The sequence below is a fragment of the Nicotiana sylvestris genome, chromosome 5 (assembly GCF_000393655.2).
Source record: "Nicotiana sylvestris chromosome 5, ASM39365v2, whole genome shotgun sequence".
In the NCBI taxonomy this organism is placed as follows: Eukaryota; Viridiplantae; Streptophyta; class Magnoliopsida; order Solanales; family Solanaceae; genus Nicotiana; species Nicotiana sylvestris.
The window spans coordinates 25,142,636-25,161,720 of record NC_091061.1 but is presented as its reverse complement, the minus strand read 5'-3'; the positions used below and the strand labels follow the sequence as shown (position 1 = coordinate 25,161,720).

Sequence of the window (19,085 nt, the reverse complement as noted above, 5' to 3'; positions counted from 1 at the left end):
GTCGACCCAGTCCATAACCCAACACCCCTATTATCTTACAAACAACACAAAACAAAAAGAAAAAATGAAGAAAACCCTAAAAAATTGCTAAACCATCCACCATCCGCCCCCCCTCCTATCTTCTTCTTCTTCCTCAAGCAAGCTCCATCCATGGCTGCCCCTTCACAACAGTCCCATGACCACCTGTTTCCCTCCTCCTTCTTCTGCTGAAACACAAGTTCACTTCACACAGCCCGCCTCCTCAAGCCATGAACGCCCAAGCTCCTCCGGTCGTCGAGCTCCCATGGTTGCAAAAGCTCCAAACATTGTTGTTTTCTTTCCTTCCTTCACCTTACGCTACTGTTGATGTCCATCAAGTTTCACAGCCCGCCATGGACGTTGCTATTGCTGCTTCGTCCAAGCTTCTATTATCGCCAAACACCCCATCATCGAGCAAACAACCCTCCCTCGTCGTCGAAGCCATGAACGACGCACTAACAGCTTCATCACAGTCCGTCGACCATCACTACTGAGCCGTGCTACTGCTGCTGCTCACGTCGCTGTCTTCAGCTGCTACTCTGCCGCAGCTACTTCGTCTTCTTCTGCCGCTGCTCGGCCAGCTGCGGGCTGCTTCTACTTCTTCTTTGTCTTCGTCGTCATTTGTTAGAGCTTTGGTCGAGGCTCGGATAGATTTGTTTACAATCAAAGTTCGTCGTTGATTCATCTCCGGTTAGTTGTTTTTGAGTTTTATTTTTGTCCATATTTTTGTTTGATATTTTCCGGATCCAAAATCGTTAAACAATTCAATTCTTGTTTTGTTCGTTGTTCATCGTTGAAATCATTTTCTAGTTTGTTCATATGTTTTGTTGATTTAATTTTCAAAATCAAATGAAACTTTGATTAATTAATTTTTCAGTTTGTTTCATGTTTGTTTCATTGTTCTTATTTATTGTTTAGATAAAAGTTGTTAGTTTAATGTTGGTGAGATACAAATTGAAGTTTAATTAATTGTTTATTCAATTTGTTTCATGTGTTTTATGTATTTTTAGAAATTGTTAATATTGTTAAGTTCAAGTTTAAGTTCATAATTGTTTCTTCGTCGATCTTGTTATTTGTTTAAAGAATTTAGTTGTGTTAGAGAAATATGTTGGTTTAATCGTTTAAATCCATCATGTTTGTTGTTTAAAATAGATTTAATTCATGTTCATACTTTGTTTGATTGTTCTTGAATCCGAAATTTGTATAGCTTGATTTCTTGTTTACCATTTGTGATTATTTCTTGAATTTGTCTCATAAAGTTTAATATAGGAATTGTTGGTTGTAATGTTGTTAGAATTGATTTTAAGTTCAATATGATTGAATTTAGAAATCTAAATATACTTGTTTGTTGTTGTTGTTGAATCCGAAAATAGGATTGTTTGTTGCTAAAATATTGTTCAATCAAATTTTAGTTGTTCTTTGTTGTTCAATTTGTGTTCATGTGATTTGTTGTTGAAATGTTGAAGAAATCATGTTCATGTGATTTGTTGTTGAAATATTGAAGAAATCATGTTCATGAAATTTGTTGTTTGAACATTGTTAGAAATTAATCATATTGTCTATATTTTGGTTAAGTTTGATTAATTGATGTGTTATAGCTTCAGGGGTAGTTTGGTAATTTCAGTAAGGTCGGAGGGGTAGTTTAGGAATTGTACATTTTGTAATTTTTTATGTGAAGCATGAGGGACAAAATGAAATGGGGTGGGTTGTGATATAATTGTTTAATATAAAGGGGGGACAAGACAAAATTTGGTGGGGGGAATCTTGTATTTATTTATGTTAGGCATGCGGGACAAAATATAATGGGGTGGTGTGATATGTTTATTTAATGTAATGGGGATGAGTGAGAAGATAATGAGTTTGGTAGAGAAAAAGTATTGATTTTAATTGATTGAAAGATTTATGGGATGAGTTATATATAGGAAGTCTTGAAATCAGATTTAAGTAGAGAAAAAACACACACGAATCTGGGAAGAAAAATAGAAGAGAGAAAAAAGGGCTGAACATTTAAGAGAAAGAAAAATTCCGAAAAATATTTAAGCTTTCAAAAATAAAAATAAAAACTAAAAAATCTTCTGCTTTCTTTCTTTGTTTGAAATTAGTATTAATGGTTGCTGTTTCATTCAATGCTTGAAGCTTTTGTTTTTGGGACTACTGTTCTACTGGTTTGCAAACTCTGTTCCTGGGTTGTTACTGCTGCTGGACTGTTGTTGCTGTATTGTTATTACTGTCGCTGATTCTCATCATCATTTTCTTTTGCTTCCAATATCAGGTACATATCTGTAAATTCATGTCATGAAAAGCTTCAACATGGCAAGTAAATGAAGTTTGGAATTATAAGGATGTCTTCTACTCATTTAAATTTTATTAGTTTAAGTTTCAGTTTTGTTTTAGTTGGTTAATATAGTATTATACTTGACATGATAAACTGTTAACTAATTAACCTTCTGGAGTAGTAAATTCCACGATAATCTTATATGTTTTGAGGACTAGTGATGACATTTACTGTTTGAATTGTTGAGATAGGGAACATGGCAGAAAATTGGCCATTAATCAAATCTTGTGATATTGTTAGCTAAGTAAAGAATAGTACAGAAATACCCAGAAATTACATTACTAGCTTATTTTGTCAAATATCCAATTTTGTTTAAGGCTAGATGATGTCAGTCGTACTTTGTTCGTATATGGCGTAATAACGGTTATGTGTATAACCTATAGTGGAAAGGTGAATTAATATAATCCATTACTATTACAATGTTGGAATATTGCGAACAGGTCATGATGTATGTTTACGTTATATGTGATGTCGTCTTATTAAATCAATTGGTAGATTAGTTCTCTTTCTTAATAACAAATGGCATAGTTATTTTAGGAACGCGATCAACTCATTTCTTTTAATGTATGAAATAATGTCGATGATTTTTTACAAAATATAGAGTTAGTGTTTGCAAATATTCGCGTAGGCAGAGAATAAGAATTGGTTTATTTATCTCAAACTCAATCTTCGTAATCAAAAATTAACTAAATAATTATAACTTTTGGATTAAAAAAAAATGGTGTAGAAGAAGATTGGGTTTATAAATTGCAACATTTTAAGAATGTATAAATAGCATTCGCTACAAATAGAATAATGCAAATTCTTCGAAGAAATATTAGTTTGTTTATCCGTTAAATCTTTCCGAATTTTGCGTGTAATTCACTTTTTATACTAATACCATATTAACTAATAAAATGGTAAGTGTAGCCGCACGTTATTTATTCTTTATCATTAATTTCTTAAATTTGAATAATCTTTGAGAGACATAACCCATACGTGTAAAATATAACTCGCGGTCAACGCCTAATAAATTTTGAATTCTTTTTCAAGAAATTTGGTGGCATCCCAATCGGTGATTCTCCATGACTCTCACATTTAAAAATAGATGGATGCAATAAACATTTGTAGAGAATTTATATTACCATCAAGAATATTTGCATAATTAGGGATGCGTTCGCGTGACTTGATTATACTTCTAAAGGCAATTCGGATTATGCGTTCGCGCAACTTCGAGCAAATTTTTAATAAAAGGGGTTCCTCGGAGGATGTTAAAATAATTTCATATAACCCGAGATGTGCAGTTCACTATTTAATAATACAGGGGTGATGATGTTCTTAATTTTATTTCGAACATATTTTTTTTATAACAAAAATATAAAAATATTATCAATCTTATTGTGTACACGTATGCGTGACACGATTCTCTACGTTTATAAAAAATATATAATACGAATATACGTACGCGTGATTCGTTTCAAAGAAGGGTCTATAATTATAAACAATCTAAGGCGGTAACGAAATCAGGCAACAAAAAAAAATATATTTAGTAAATCGAGATAATTAAGCCAAGTATAAAAATGGTTAAGCGACCGTGATAGAACCACGGAATTCGGGAATGCCTAACACCTTCTCCCGGGTTAACAGAATTCCTTATCCGGATTTCTGGTTCGCAGAATGACAAACAGAGTCATATTCTCCTCGATTCGGGATTAAAACCGGTGACTTGGGACGCCATAAAATTCCCAGGTGGCGACTCTGAAACAAATAAACAAATCCCGTTTCGACTGTCCTTTAATTGAAGAAAACTCCCTACACCCCCCGCGGGGCGGAAAAAGGAGGTGTGACACAAGCTACTTTTTTTTATTGTACAACTTTATATAAAATATATTCAAATAATTCGAGGATTACTCATTTTAAGCTTTTTCCAAACTATACAAAAATTCCAAGTTTGTCAATATAGGCTGTCATCGATAGAGAAAAAGACACAATTTGCCCAGACGCAAAGAGAGGAGTTAAACTAGATACATATCCACAAAGCCCGTTTTAAGATTTATTCTAGGTCATTGTTGTCTTGTTCAGAGAGAAAAAAATGGGAAATAATTAGACTTAGGATTGGTTAGGGGCTGCGCGAATGCAAACCCCGCTACCACAAATTATGACGTAGACTCAGCCACTTGGGCCGACATTAGGCTGGCATCCCTCCAAAGTGCAATGGAGGTCGCCAACCTAGGCCATGGGTCTTTTTGATCACCCATTGACCCCGTCCAGGTAAGTATGTTTCTCAGTTGTCCTTGGCCCTATTTTATAATATTTTCTCATCTTCTATCTTATTCAACTAACGATGTAGGTCTAAGTAGTTCAACCTTTGCACAAACACTTATCCAAACTTGCATTTTGTGTATTTATTAAAAGAAGAAATAATTCATTTTTCCCTTTGAGTCGGGCTCTATTGGGAACATCCTCTCTACCTTTATAAGTTTTGTGTATATTCTATTTTCTTAAAATTACACTTTGTGAGATTACACGGAGATTGCTGTTATTGTACTGTATTTAAAGACGTAATAATTAATGCTAGTTCTTCACCAAGTCCTTTAGATCTTAGCTTAATTTAGCCTAATAGTAATAATGCTAGTTTGACTCTGAAGCAGGTCTCATGCAATTTAGCCTAGTCTAAAACAACAAATAAAGATGCATTTGTTTTTCGATAGTCCTGACATTCTATTTGGATAATAACCTAAAGAATAGTCAAAAAGTATCAGATTATATTCTGAATATGAAATCATAATTAGCTCGTTGTCGTTCACTGCCAAATAAAACCGAGAAAAATTGAAATGTTTAAAAATTTTGAAATTAACAATATGAAAGGTTAATTAGATAAGTTTTTACACATCTAAGAGTACTAACAAAAAAGATTAAAGAGTCTGTCAGCCAGCCATTAGACGATCATGTACGACACCATAACCCGTGGGCTGTGGGAGCTGTTACTCACGCTCTGGTCTATTGGACCTGCCTCATCAAGCAGACTTGGTTTTCTGTCTCCTTAGGACTCAAGGATACAGTGGTACGAGCCTATAGAACAGATCCTGTTCAAGTAAGGTCGTGTCCATCTTTGTTGCTGCAATGAAATATAAATACTTCCTTGCCTCGGTTGCTTGTCGGTGTGGGAGGCAAGGCAAAAAAAAGGAAGCAGTATTTAATTCTTCTAACGTCTTTATAAGTCAACAACTATGACCAAAATAAACTACAACTACCTTATTGTTTATTTTAACTATATTTTAAAGTTTCTTCTTAAAAGTTTCATTGAGTAGACGAGTTTGATTGGAGTTGGACAAAGATATAATGTATTTTCCTCATGTGTAAGCTTGTTTAATACATTTAAAGATATTTCCTCAAAAATCTTAAAAGTTCTTGGATTACAAAATTTAAAGTTGTTCCAAACTAGGTAAGAATTACAAATTTTTTCACCATTGTTTTTTTTTTACATAGGAGTAGTGGAGAGAAGGATGAGAAAGAATGTGTCTATTTCGGAGAATCAGTTCGGATTCATACCGGGGCAGTCGACTACAGAAGCTATCCATCTTGTGAGGAGGTTGATGGAGCAGTATAGGGAGAGGAAGAAGGACTTGCACGTGGTGTTCATTAACCTAGAAAAAGCCTACGATAAAGTACTAGGGAGATTCTATGGAGATGTCTGGAGGGTAGCTGCATCCCGGTAGTGTACGTTAGAGGTGATTAAGGACATGCACGATGTAGCTAAGACTCAGGTAAGGACCGTGAGAGGAGATTCGAATTATTTCCCAGTGGTGATGGGGTTGCATCAGGGATCAACTCTAAACCCATTTTTATTTGCCCTTGCGATGGATATGCTGACGCGACACATTCAACGGGAGGTGCCATGATTTATGTTATTTGCAAATGATATAATGCTGATTTGTCACACCCCGAACCTGGGCCTGGACGTAACACGACACCCGGTTCCTGACTACATATGAACGAGCGAACCAACTAGCTGGCTGAATCAACATGTGATATTATAACATACTAAATGCGGAAGATAAACTAACACATGTTGATACACTAAAAGTATGAATGATATAAATCAAGTGCGGAAACACTAATATAAGTCTGAAACATATCTGTAGCAAACATTGCTTAACATGAAAAGCCTGCTATGTACTCTAGTCTATGAAGCCTCTAATGAAGTATTATAAATACTCACTCTAAAGTACTGAAGATAATAGAGTAATGATAATGCCCCGAAAGAACTGTGGCTCACCAAATAGCTGGTATGAGAATTCGAGCACTCTGAACCGTCCACCTATAAATCATTACCTGCATCGTGAGATGTACGCCTCGGGCGAAAGGGACGTCAGTACATTTGAATTGCACTGATATGTAAAACAACTGAAAGAAAGGACTATAAATGTTGAAACTAAAACTGAGCTGATAACTGAGAGCTGAGAACTGATAATTGATAACAGCTGAAACTAAAACTGAAACTAAATGATAATTGATAACTGATAACTAAAATGATAACTGATAACAGAACAAAAGATGTAAGGCTATGAATACTCCCTCTTCTGAATGATGAACCACCTGTTTATCTAAACAAACTACAGCCTCGAGCCCAACATATATGTGCACAAGCTACGGCCTCAGGCCCATGTATACGTATACATAACTACAACCTCAGGACCAAAATGCATATTACACAAACTACGACCTCAGGCCCAAACATGCATAAAGCATAAACTACGATATCGGGCCCAAACATGCATAAGCATAAACTACGACATCGGGCCCAAACATGCATAAAACATATACTACAGCCTCAGGCCCAAATACAAGTGTTCAACATTCAGGAATTTAAATTCAGAAACTGAGAATCATACTACAATATGTGATGCTGAAATACTAAATCATATTGAGTTACATGATACTGGAATATTGAATAGGACTAGGCTGAGACATGTATTCTTGAACTGATTATGAAAAATAAAACTTCAATTGTTTATGACATGCTGAGTAATCTAGACTGACACTCATGGGCATCAAACCCAAATCTATATTGATTACGAATTGAGCTCACGACGTTCAAAATGAAAGTCATGAACGAGTTATGAAGCTAGATTATAGAAGTTCTGCAACTATTCAAGGAACTACGCTTAACTATATTTCTGAGGCAATTAGTAACGTCATAAAAGAAATGTAGTGCAGGGAGAATCGTTAACATTCCTAAGCATAGAGAGTTAGCCTCACATAATTTGACTTTGTCCCTTTTAAGCGTATCACAATGTTCGTCACCTCTTTCAACGGTAATGTATGGCAACATATATCGAGAGGAACCAATATTAGCACTAATACTCATGTTTTAGTCACTTAGGCATTTTATCAAATACTTGGTGGGCATAAAGCTTCATAGTCCTTACTAATAGTGTTTCTACACCCAACAACCCATTCTCTTGCTCCTAGATAATTCTAAAATCTCAAGTTGCTATAATCAATATCATTCTTCATCATTTATAAGATAAACAACATGCTTAATCAATAATCAACAATCAACAACTCAAACCTATAACCTTTCATGCTTTAATTTCAAACCCATCAACTCATATCTCATAAAATTAAAGTCTATAATCATGAACTGAATGCTATAATCATTTAGAGGGTGAAGATATCACCTTTTGACGTTCAATCCTCGTGAATTCGAGTTCTAGGGCTTCTTTTCTCAACAATGATGTCTCAATAAAATATCTAATGATTTGAAGGGTTTACCCATGTTAATAAGGTATTGGAGAATTGAAATTAAATTAGAATCATCATTAATTAGAACTTACTTTGGATGATTGAGGGACCTTGGAGGAAGTTAGGTTCTTGAGAGCTTCCTTTTCTAGAACAAGTTTTTGTGTTTTGGGTTGTAGAGGACGAGGTAGGGCTTTTAAAATGCCCCCGGGGTGCGTTCCCATGCAGATGAAGGTCAAAACGCGCACCTGAACGTGCAACAAGGGTAGTAGCACTGCCACAAGTGCGTCGCCGCGCACGGGACCAGCTGGGCACGTTGACTGTGCATTTTCTATTAAAATGGGCATAACTTGTTTCACACAGATCCGTCCGTGTATAAGTGTATATCATTGGAAAGGTATTTCGAAGGATTATAATTTCATGTTTTACGTTTTCCCAAATTCTTAACATATTTTCACAAAAACCTGATAGAATACATGAATTCTATAAACTTAGTCGATTTTATCGAATCTTATGCACCCCAGTCTCCGTCTTAATTCTTAAACAACTATTTTCACCCATACTCATCTCGATAGTATTTCACATGTCTAAAATATCAAATTAATACTCATTTAGCACATCCACACCTAGTCCGAATTTATATGGTAGTTCATTATCTCCCATTGGGATCATTTGTCCTCGAATGATCGTCCTTTCTGTAACCACGACTAACTCTGGACCTTTTATGGATCTGATGGAAACATGTGAAGACTGAACTGTCACGAACACATGCATATTAAAGTATATGAATACATGATTACTGAACTGCCGAGATACTGAACTGAATGACTACTGAACTGACTTCAATATCTGAGTACTAAGCTGGGATGAATATCTGAGTACTGGACTGACATAAGTATATAAGTACTGAACAAACATGAGTGTCTGAGTACTGAAAACTTGAATGTTATGGCATGACACGTGAAATACTAGGTGTGCAGCCGCCAATCCTGGTGGCAACTCTAACTCAAAAGCTACTTGACCGATCTTCGTAGGGTCCTATATGGCCCGATGTATCTGGGACTGAGCTTTACTTTCTTCCCAAATCTTATAACACCTTTCATAGGTGAAACTTTCAAAAACACTCAATCATCAGCTTGAAACTATAGGTCTCTAAGTCGCATGTTCGAATAGGACTTTGGGTGACTTTAAGCCGTCTTCAAACATTCTTAAATCAACTTGGATTTCTCCAAAGCCTAAAAGACCAAATCTGGTCTCGACAAATCTGCTTCACCAACTTCAAATCAACCAATTGGCTATTTACACCTTTACCCATGAGCTTCGTACGGTGCCATCTTGATACTAGAATGATCGGTGTTATTATTAGAAAACTCAATGAGAGGTATTTGATCATCCTAATACCTTTAAAATCAAGGACATATCCTCAAGTATCTAAATAGTTTGCTTTGCCTGGCGATCTTTCTGAGGATAAAAAACTATACTGAGGTTTACTCTTATGTCTAATTATTTATGAAAGGTCTTCTAAAAGTTTGTTGTAAACTGAGCACTGTGATCATAAATGATGGAAAATGGAGTCCCATGCAATCGGACGATCTCCTGAATGTACAACTTGGCATAATCTCTGTTGAATCTATAGTCTTTACGGGAAAGAAGTTCGCTGACTTGGTAAGTCGATCTATAATCACCAAATCAAATCATGCTTTCAAATTGAGCAAGATAATCCTGTTATAAATTCCATACTTACCATTTCCACTCAAGAATGTGTATTCTGTGGTGAAACACTAGGCTTTCTGATGCTCAACTTTAACTGACTGATAATTTGGACACTTGGCCACAAAGTCTACGATATTCTTTTTTATGTCGTTCCACCAATAAACCTCCTTGAGATCATGTTACATCTTTGGGGAACTTGGGTGGATAGAATAGCTGGAATTATGGGTTTCAAATATGATCCTCCTCTATAAGTTCACAGTTCGTCTTGGTACCTCAAAGTACCATCATCTCCCCCTTGTAAAAAAGTCATCGTCTTATGCTTGTGAATCCCCTCTTTCAGCTGCAACAAGTAGAGATCATCAGACTCTTTCTCCTTCACTTCGTCTACTAAGGAGGAACATGTCATGTTCTAGACAACAACTCCACCATCTTCGGAGTCCAAAAGTTGAACTCCTAGCTTGGCTAAGTGGTGAACTTGTTTCACCATATTTCTCTTGTCTACCCCAGTTATGAGCTATACTTCTCATACTTGATTATCTTTTTAAGGTACTTATTGAAAACACTTATAGTATTATTGTGAGCTAAGTTCTTGACCAGTACTCCGAAGATTAGAGTCTGGTGCAATGGCACTACCCTCATGACACATAACTGGGCATGATTTTATAGTTTTTATATCCTGAGCTAGCTATGTGGGTTTAAAATCTCCAACTGGACTTACTGACTATTTTCTCATCTCCCCCTTAGACCAAAGGTTAAGGTCTTTTACTTGCGGATCCTTCTCTTCTGTTGGGATCCGAATAACTTTCCCTATCTTCTGCAATTCTTTGCATTTTATGTCAATGATGACTCATTTTCCAACTTACTTCTGAGCATCTTTCTTACCAGGAAAAACTAAATTATTCACATAAACGGAAAGCTGATATATTCACAATTATCATACACAATCTTAATGATTTAACTCTCCTCACACTATCACTCTTGGGTAAACCTGTTTTCGATAACTCTTAAAGGCTATTCTTCTATGGTTTGCACAATTACTGCTAGTTAATTTTTTTCCGCTATCACTGTACTTCGGGTTTAATTTAAACTCTTTGAGTTCTAATACATGTTCCGTATTTCAAACTGTTACCTACTGACTAGTATTAACATAGCTAAGTAAATCAAATCATACCTCTACTAGCTCTGCTGAAATTGCTAATTCATTGTATCTACTCAAAACTTACTTACTATTCTTTTACTAATCACCTACTAGCATCATGTTTTCTTGTTCTTCTTTGAATAACTAAAGTGAAGCATAAGGTTATTTCTAACTTCCCTCACCATCCGACCCTATTCTACGGTCGCATACTATCTTTCTTTTTTTTGAACTATGTACATGGATCACACTTAGGAAAATTTCACATGTCTTACACGAAATTGGAATAGCTATTCCCAAACTTTCTATACACTTCAAAATCATTCAGACTATAAATATTTTGAGTAAACACTTAGTCACATAACCTAAGGGTAATTATCATATCTTTTATCTCACAATAATAGTTGCTTCTTATAGTACATTACTAACGTGATACTTTCCAATTCTCATTTGAGTAAATATGAACAACTTAAAATCATTTCCTAAAATTCAATATCGGCTGCTCTTGATTCTCATTTTGTACATCATATCTTCTTAGTCATATGCATGAGCTATACGAAAGCACATTTTTGGTAATAATAAATATTTTTAACTCCTAGGTATTTTTCCCTTAGGCTCTTTTCTTTCCAAAACTATAATGATCAATTTTATGCTCACTGCGGTTAAATTCCTAACCTGTTACAGGGTCTAACATCTGAACTATCATCATCCAACTTGTGGCTCCATTTCAAAGAATTAAAATAAAATTGTTCTGTAAGGTAAAACACATATGTATACACTACCATACATAAACTTGTCCTTCAGAGTATACCGTCATCTGATAAACCACTTCATTTTGTTTTAATACCCATAAACATCGTTGTATACTCACAAGTCACAAGAATTTGGATACACTAAAAATTGGAGATCTGGTAACTAAATAACTGAATTCTGGCATATTGAATAACCATAAACCTGCTAACTAAAAGACTGTATAGTTGGTAACAGAGGCAAACTGATAACCATAAAACATGATAACTGGTTTTGTACCATCACACTTTCAACATCCGCTTAAGTCTCATTTGTTACCAACCTGTACTCCATAATTATACCCCAGTGGGCAATCATCCTCTCTAGAACCATGGGTTTTTCCTGCTCGTCGCTTGGGCATTCGATACGTCTGGAATTCGATAGGAAGATAAAGTTACCTATTACTCTAAGCTTCATGGTATGATCTGAAGTAGAAAGAAATGAGACAATCCTGAATGTCTTGATAGTTAATTGTTTATATGCATAGATGTCACACACGTATAAAGGAAACTCCATTGGGCACGACTTCATAAACTCCCTAGGACACTTGAACCTAGTGGTCTGATACCAAGCTTTGTCACGCCCCAAACCTGGGCCTGAATGTAACATGGCACCCAGTGCCTGACTACATATGACCGAGCGAACCAAATAGCTGGATGAATCAACATGTGATATCATAACATACTGAATGATGAAGATAAACTAACACATGTTGATACACTAAAAGTTTGGATGATATAAATCAAGTGCGAAAACACTATTATAAGTCTGAAATATATTTGTAGCAATTGTTGCTTAACATGAAAAGCTTGTGACTTTGTCTAACTGGTATCCCGTCTATGAAGCCTCTAGTGAAGTACTGAAAATACTGACTCTAAAATACTGAAGACTATAAAGTAATGATAATGCCCTGAAAGAACTGGGCTCACCAAATAGCTGGTACGAGAATCCTAACACTCTGAATCCTCCACTCGAAAGAACTGGGGCTTGATCACGCCCAACTCTAGTCCTAAAAAGGATAAGCGGTCGCTGCAAATATAATCCGGTCTAAAACTCCGGAGTCGAATCCCACTAAGGCTTAACTCCAACTGTTCAATATCACTGAGAAGACAAGTTTGAACAATTCATAACTTATAGATATTTAGATTCTTGTGTTTAACTAATTGATTAACAAATTAAAATAATAAATTAACAACTAAAGATACTAAGAGTTAGAGACAAGATTAAGGAGGTCTAGAGTTATGATTTCCCCAATTGTCGGAATCCTTCCCGCTATGTCTTCTATAATTTTGCCTAAGTATTCTCTACCGATTATGAGCGCTCTGCGTGCTGTAATTCTCTCCTGAGTAATTATGACAATTTACTAGATATACTCTCCCGAGTTACGCTAGCTGGCTATAATTACAGCTCACTTAGATCGCACCCAAAGTATCGTTATCCCTAATCCCACCTTTAAACCCTTGGTTATTGATTCCTCACATACGTCGGGAGTGATGTTGTTCAACAACTACCTAAATATGCACTCTATCCCGAGTAATACATACTAAATAGGCACAGCTAATTGAGAGCCCTTCAATCAACCACAAGAATAAAATAGAGAAAATACTACGGCTCAATTATATAAAAACATAACAAGAATTTATCTTACAAAAGGTTCCATCAAAACCCTAGATAACAAATTAGCTACTCATAATAGTATGTAAAACTATAATACTACAAGTAATAACCAACAATGAAAAATAGGAAGAGGAAGGAAAAACTTGTAGAAGAATTTCCCGCCTTGCTCCTATTGTGTCTCTGCCTCCTTAGGTCGAATCTGTGTCAAAAGTATGTCCAACCCCCTTAAAAATACCATTTTTCTATGTATATATACCAAGTAGGGTCGTTACCAAACAATTATACCTTCTCCTACGCTAAAAAGGACAATATTTCACGTCTGGACTACCGCGACCGCGGTAGAAACGCGGTATATGGCAGGTATACTGCCTCAGCCCGCCTCAGGTCCTGGTTGCGGTTTCGACCACGTTGTTCACCCTGTTCCGTTTGGAATTTGGAAAAACGTAAAAAATAAAAGTTGTAGAGCTTTGAGTTAGCTTTCCAACCATATGTTGTGCAGCCCAAATAGAGTTCTCAACAAAACGTTATGTGCATTTTACTAGACAGTGCACAATATGCCTACTCGATTCTTATGATCCCCGAATACGATCCCGGTTTAATTCCTTGGGCTTTTGCTCAGAATTAAAAGCTCCAAATCACTTGAATTCATTCTATAACATCTATATAGCTTGGAATCACTCCTACAAGGCATAAAACACACCGTTAGTGCAAAACACTAGCGATTAAAGCCCAAACTCAACTAAAGTGCAGTAAATTTGAGTGTAATAAGTGACTAAAATACGTAATTATATCCTATCATCAACATCCCACACTTAAATCATTTCTCGTCCTCGAGCAATCAAACTACACTTTTTTATAGACACGACCTTTTTAAACAATTCTCCTAACTCATTATACCAAGAGTATTTAAAATAGACTAAGTACAAAAGCGTAACATCTTCACTTCAAGATGTGACTCACAAGTACCACGCATTATTCACAACCCACTCACTTACTCTAACATAGAGGTCACTGACATTACCTTTTCTTCATGAATCAAGTGCCCTCACACAACAAAAGAGAGTAGTTCCATACAATAAAATTGAAGAACACTTAGGAACTCAAGATAGAAAGAATTTACTCACTCTCAGAAATAACATTCATATGCCACAAAAGATGCACCATAAGCTTGCCCGTAGTGTACTACTCCACTAATTGAGCTCATTCAATCTAGGATCAATTAGGACTTTATTTGGTTGTAATGTAGGCTACGAGACGGGTAGGATACATTTAGATATAAGAGTGACTACACCTCCCTAAGCACTTTAATACATATACTTTAACATTCAAACCCCATACTTATGTCAAACCAAACTCCACCTTCACATCAATGTATATTACCCCATACTTCTTTAAGCACAATTACATCAAGAGTAACCACTTATTAAGGAATACTTTTTTTTCATAGCAATACAACTATTTTTTTTCAATTCAAGTGGCTCTTACTTGTTCAAAACCGTGCACCTTTCTCCTGATTTCATTAGTTCCACTCAAAATCCAAATCAACCACCCCACACTCTAACTTTTACATAGTTCATAATAATTCAAGTGCTAATGAGGGGTTAAAAGGTTCAAATAGATGATTAATTCAAGCAAATGGGTAAGGCTTGTAATGTGGTTGCCAAAGAAACAAGATTACATGCTCAATGGGGTTAACTACGATACATAACAATTAGGTGGGTAAAATATACATATCTGGCTCAACAAAGAAATGCCTATATCACTTCCAAGACTGAACAACACTACTATTTTGCTTTGCAAACACACAGGGCAAGTTCTAGGCATCAAATGCAATGTACAGAATAAAACAAATCCTTACACACACATGGCACATTACTCACTCAGGATTGGTTTCATCAAGACACTCTAGTCAAAGCAGTTAAGCAAAGTTAAGATCATAAAATTTAAGTTACTTATCCAGGAGTCAAAAACTGAGCCTAAGCGTCACAACCAAAGTACTCACTATTCTCAAGGCATAACAAAGTCAAGAGATATTGCTTCAATTCAAAACACAACACAATGGCTCCTACCCCCAAAAAAAAAACTAACTACACCCGGTTCAAACAAAACCCTTGGAAAAAAACCATGGTTTAAAGAAAACCCAAGGGGTAATTACTACACTACCTAACAAAAGAAAATCTTTTTCTTTTTTCTTTAGACTTAAATCCCTCCAGAAATTGTCTAATAGATCCATCGTTGGGAAAAGTCCAATCTTTAAAAAAATATTATTTAATTAAACTAACATAGCTAAAGTAGCATGAAAAGTCACCCAGACAATCTCCTCACCCCACACTTAAAATTGTGCATTGTCCCCAATGCACAACATAACCATAAGAGGGTAAGAGAAACTCCCTGGTAGGCCAAAGGCCGAAGCACTAGCAGTTCATGGGGTACTCAAACTTCTCTCAGGCTTGGTCCTTCGTGCGGGTACCTCACACTTAGTTCCAACCATCTGCTTCGCTGTTACATCCTTCCAATAGCTTTGCTTTCCATGCTCCTAGAAAATTAAAAATCGGCACTACAAAAAATAATAAAAAAAATTATCAAAAAAATTAAAACAAAGCAGTAAAGCTGGGTTGCCTCCCAACAAACGCTTGATTTAACGTCGTGGCATGACGCGAATCATTTTTTGCCTCCACTTTGAACTTATAAATTGGACCCCAAGTTTTGATTCTGCTCTATGATCATGCTCCTGGGGTGGTGAAACGAATCTGACTGGCCCAATAAAATAATTTAGTATTCTGCACTTCTTGGCCTTTAGATGAGGTGTGTAATTCCGACTTTCTGGCAAGAAGAACTCCAGAATGTAAGCACCTTGTTCCTCATTCCTTGACTTCTCAAGTGGCTCGGATGACTCTATTTCTATATCATCATCCAAGCACAATGTGGAAAAATGTTTGGAGTATGGACCAATGCGCTCAACTACATAAACATTGGGAGTATCTACATTCTCAACACTAATGACAATAGAGTCAACTAAATATGTATCCTCAATATCCTTGGTTGACTCTAGTATCTCTTCTACAATATCGACATCCTCAAAATCTAGTTTGATTGATTGTTGGTGTTCTACTCTGGCATTCTCCTCTAGCTCATCCTCGTATTTTTTTAAATCCTCCAGTATAATGGCAATTTCTGCAGCCAATTCATGCTCATATTGGCTACTATCCACAATATCAACTTGTTGCGCTTTACAAGGTTCAATTAATTTATTCGCTTGAGCCTCCAAGTTGTGAATAGTTGCCCCTTGCCTTTGTACCCGCAGTTGTATCTCATCATATTATTTCATAAGGCACTTTAGCATATCCTCGATTTCTTTCAGGTCCTCATACCTGGGTTCTTAGTTCCTATTAACTTCACAAGAAAAAGAAGAACCATCAAAGTAAGGGGTTGGGGGAAGATAAGAAATATAAGCACAACCATGAAAGTGACCATGTTGACCACTACACATATCACACACATTCCACACGTAAGATTGAGTTGGTGCACATAACTCGCACTCGGGAATATTTTGATAATTTTTCCCTACGTGGTTTCCTCCACAATATGCATAACGAGGATCAAAAGTAGAATTACCAACACCAAAACTCTCATCATTCAAAGATTCCATGTTCTTTTTTTTTAAATTAACAAGTAAAAAATAAAAATAAAAAGCAATTACAAGAAAGCAAAAATAACAGTTCAAACCTACAACTTAGAAATATGTACACCTACAACTACATTGTTAGTTCCCCGGCAACGACACCAAAATTTTATCACGCCCAACTCTAGTCCTAAAGAGGATAAGCGGTCGCTGCAAATATAATCCGGTCTAAAAGTCCAGAGTCGAATCCCACAGAGAACTAAGACTTAGCTCCAACTGTTCAATATCACTAAGAAGACAATTTTGAACAATTCCTAACTATATATATTAAGATTCTTGTGTTTAACTAATTAGCTAACAAATTAAAATAGTAAATTAACAACTAACGATACTAAGGGTTAGAGACAAGATTAAGGAGGTCTAGAGTTATGATTTCCCCAATTGTCGGAATCCTTCCCGCGATGCCTTCTATATTTCGTCTAAGTATTCTCTAACGATCATGAGCGCACTGCGTGTTGTAATTTTCTCCCGAGTAATTACGACAATTTACTAGACATATTCTCCCGAGTTACGCTAGCTGGCTATAATTACAACTCACTTAGATCGCACCCAAGGTTTCGTTATCCCTAATCCCACCTTTAAACCCTTGGTTATTGATTCCTCACATACATCGGGAGTGATGTTGTTCAACAACTACCTAAATATGCACTCTCTCCCGAGTAATACATACTAAATAGGCACAACTAATTGAGGGCCCTTCAATCAACCACAAGAATAAAATAGTTGAACAAATAGAGAAAATACTACAGCTCAATTATATAAAAACATAAGAAGAATTTATCCTACAAAAGGTTCCATCAAAACCCTACATAACAAATTAGCTATTCATAATAGTATGTAAAACTACAATACTACAAGTCATAACCAACAATGAAAAATAGGAAGAGGAAGGAAAAACTCGTAGAAGAATTCCCCGCCTTGCTCCTATTGTGTCTCTGCCTCCTTAGGTCGAATCTGTGTCAAAAGAATGTCCAACCCCCTTAAAAATACCGTTTTCCATGTATATATACCAAGTAGGGTCAGGACCAAATAATTATACCTTCTCCTACGCGAAAAAGGACAATATTTCACGTCTGGCCTGCCGCGGTCCGACCGCGGTACAAACACTGTATATGGCCGGTATACTGCCACAGCCCGCCTCAGGTCCGCGGTCGCGGTTTCAACCGCATGTTTCACCCTGTTTTGTTTGGACTTTAGAAAAACGTAAAACATGAAAGTTGTGGCACTTTGAGTTATCTTTCCAACCATATATTGTGGAGCCTAAATGGAGTTCTCAACAAAGCGTTATGTGTATTTTACTAGACAGTGCACAATATGCCTACTCGATTCATCGTTTTGTTGCTCTATCATCTGTTGATCCCCGAATACGATCTCGGCTTAATTCCTAGGGCTTTTACTCAGACTTCAAAGCTCAAAATTACTTGAATTCATTTCATAACATCTCTATAGATCGGAATCACTCCTACAAGGCATAAAACACACCGTTAGTGCAAAACACTAGCGATCAAAGCGCAAACTCAACTAAAGTGCAGTAAATTTGAGTGTAATAAGCGACTAAAATACATAATTATAGCCTATCATCAGGGCTCATCAAATAGCTGGTCCGTACATTTGAATTGCATAGGTCAATGAAACAATTGAAAGAAAGGACTATAAATGCCGAAACTGAAACTGAGCTGATAACTAAAAACTGATAACTGAAATGATAACAGCTGAAACTGAAACTGAAATGATAATTGAACAAAGGAAGTATGGATATGAATACTCCATCTTCGAAATGATGAACCACTTGTTTATCTGAATAAACTACGACCTCGGGCCCAATATATATATGCACAAGCTACGGCCTCATACCCAAGTATACATATACATAACTACGACGTCAGGACCAAAATTGCATGAAGCATAAACTATGGCGTCAGACCCAAATATAGGTGTTCAACATTCAAGGATTTAAATTTAGAAACTGAGAATCATACTACAATATGTGATGCTGAAATATTGAATCATATTGAGTTACATGATACTAGAATACTAAATTGGACTACACTGAGATATGTATTCTTGAACTG

General features: G+C 36.1%; 1 non-coding gene and 1 pseudogene across 1 annotated transcript; both read right to left on the bottom strand.

Annotated features, from left to right (window-relative positions):
* Positions 1 to 4,452: 4,452 nt before the first annotated feature.
* LOC138869845 (U1 spliceosomal RNA) lies at positions 4,453 to 4,611 on the bottom strand. Its single transcript, XR_011400096.1, has one exon. It is a non-coding gene; the product is annotated as a U1 spliceosomal RNA (small nuclear RNA).
* Positions 4,612 to 5,253: 642 nt separating this feature from the next.
* Positions 5,254 to 5,436, bottom strand: LOC138869895 (small nucleolar RNA U3; annotated as a pseudogene).
* Between the last annotated feature and the right edge of the window lie 13,649 nt (positions 5,437 to 19,085).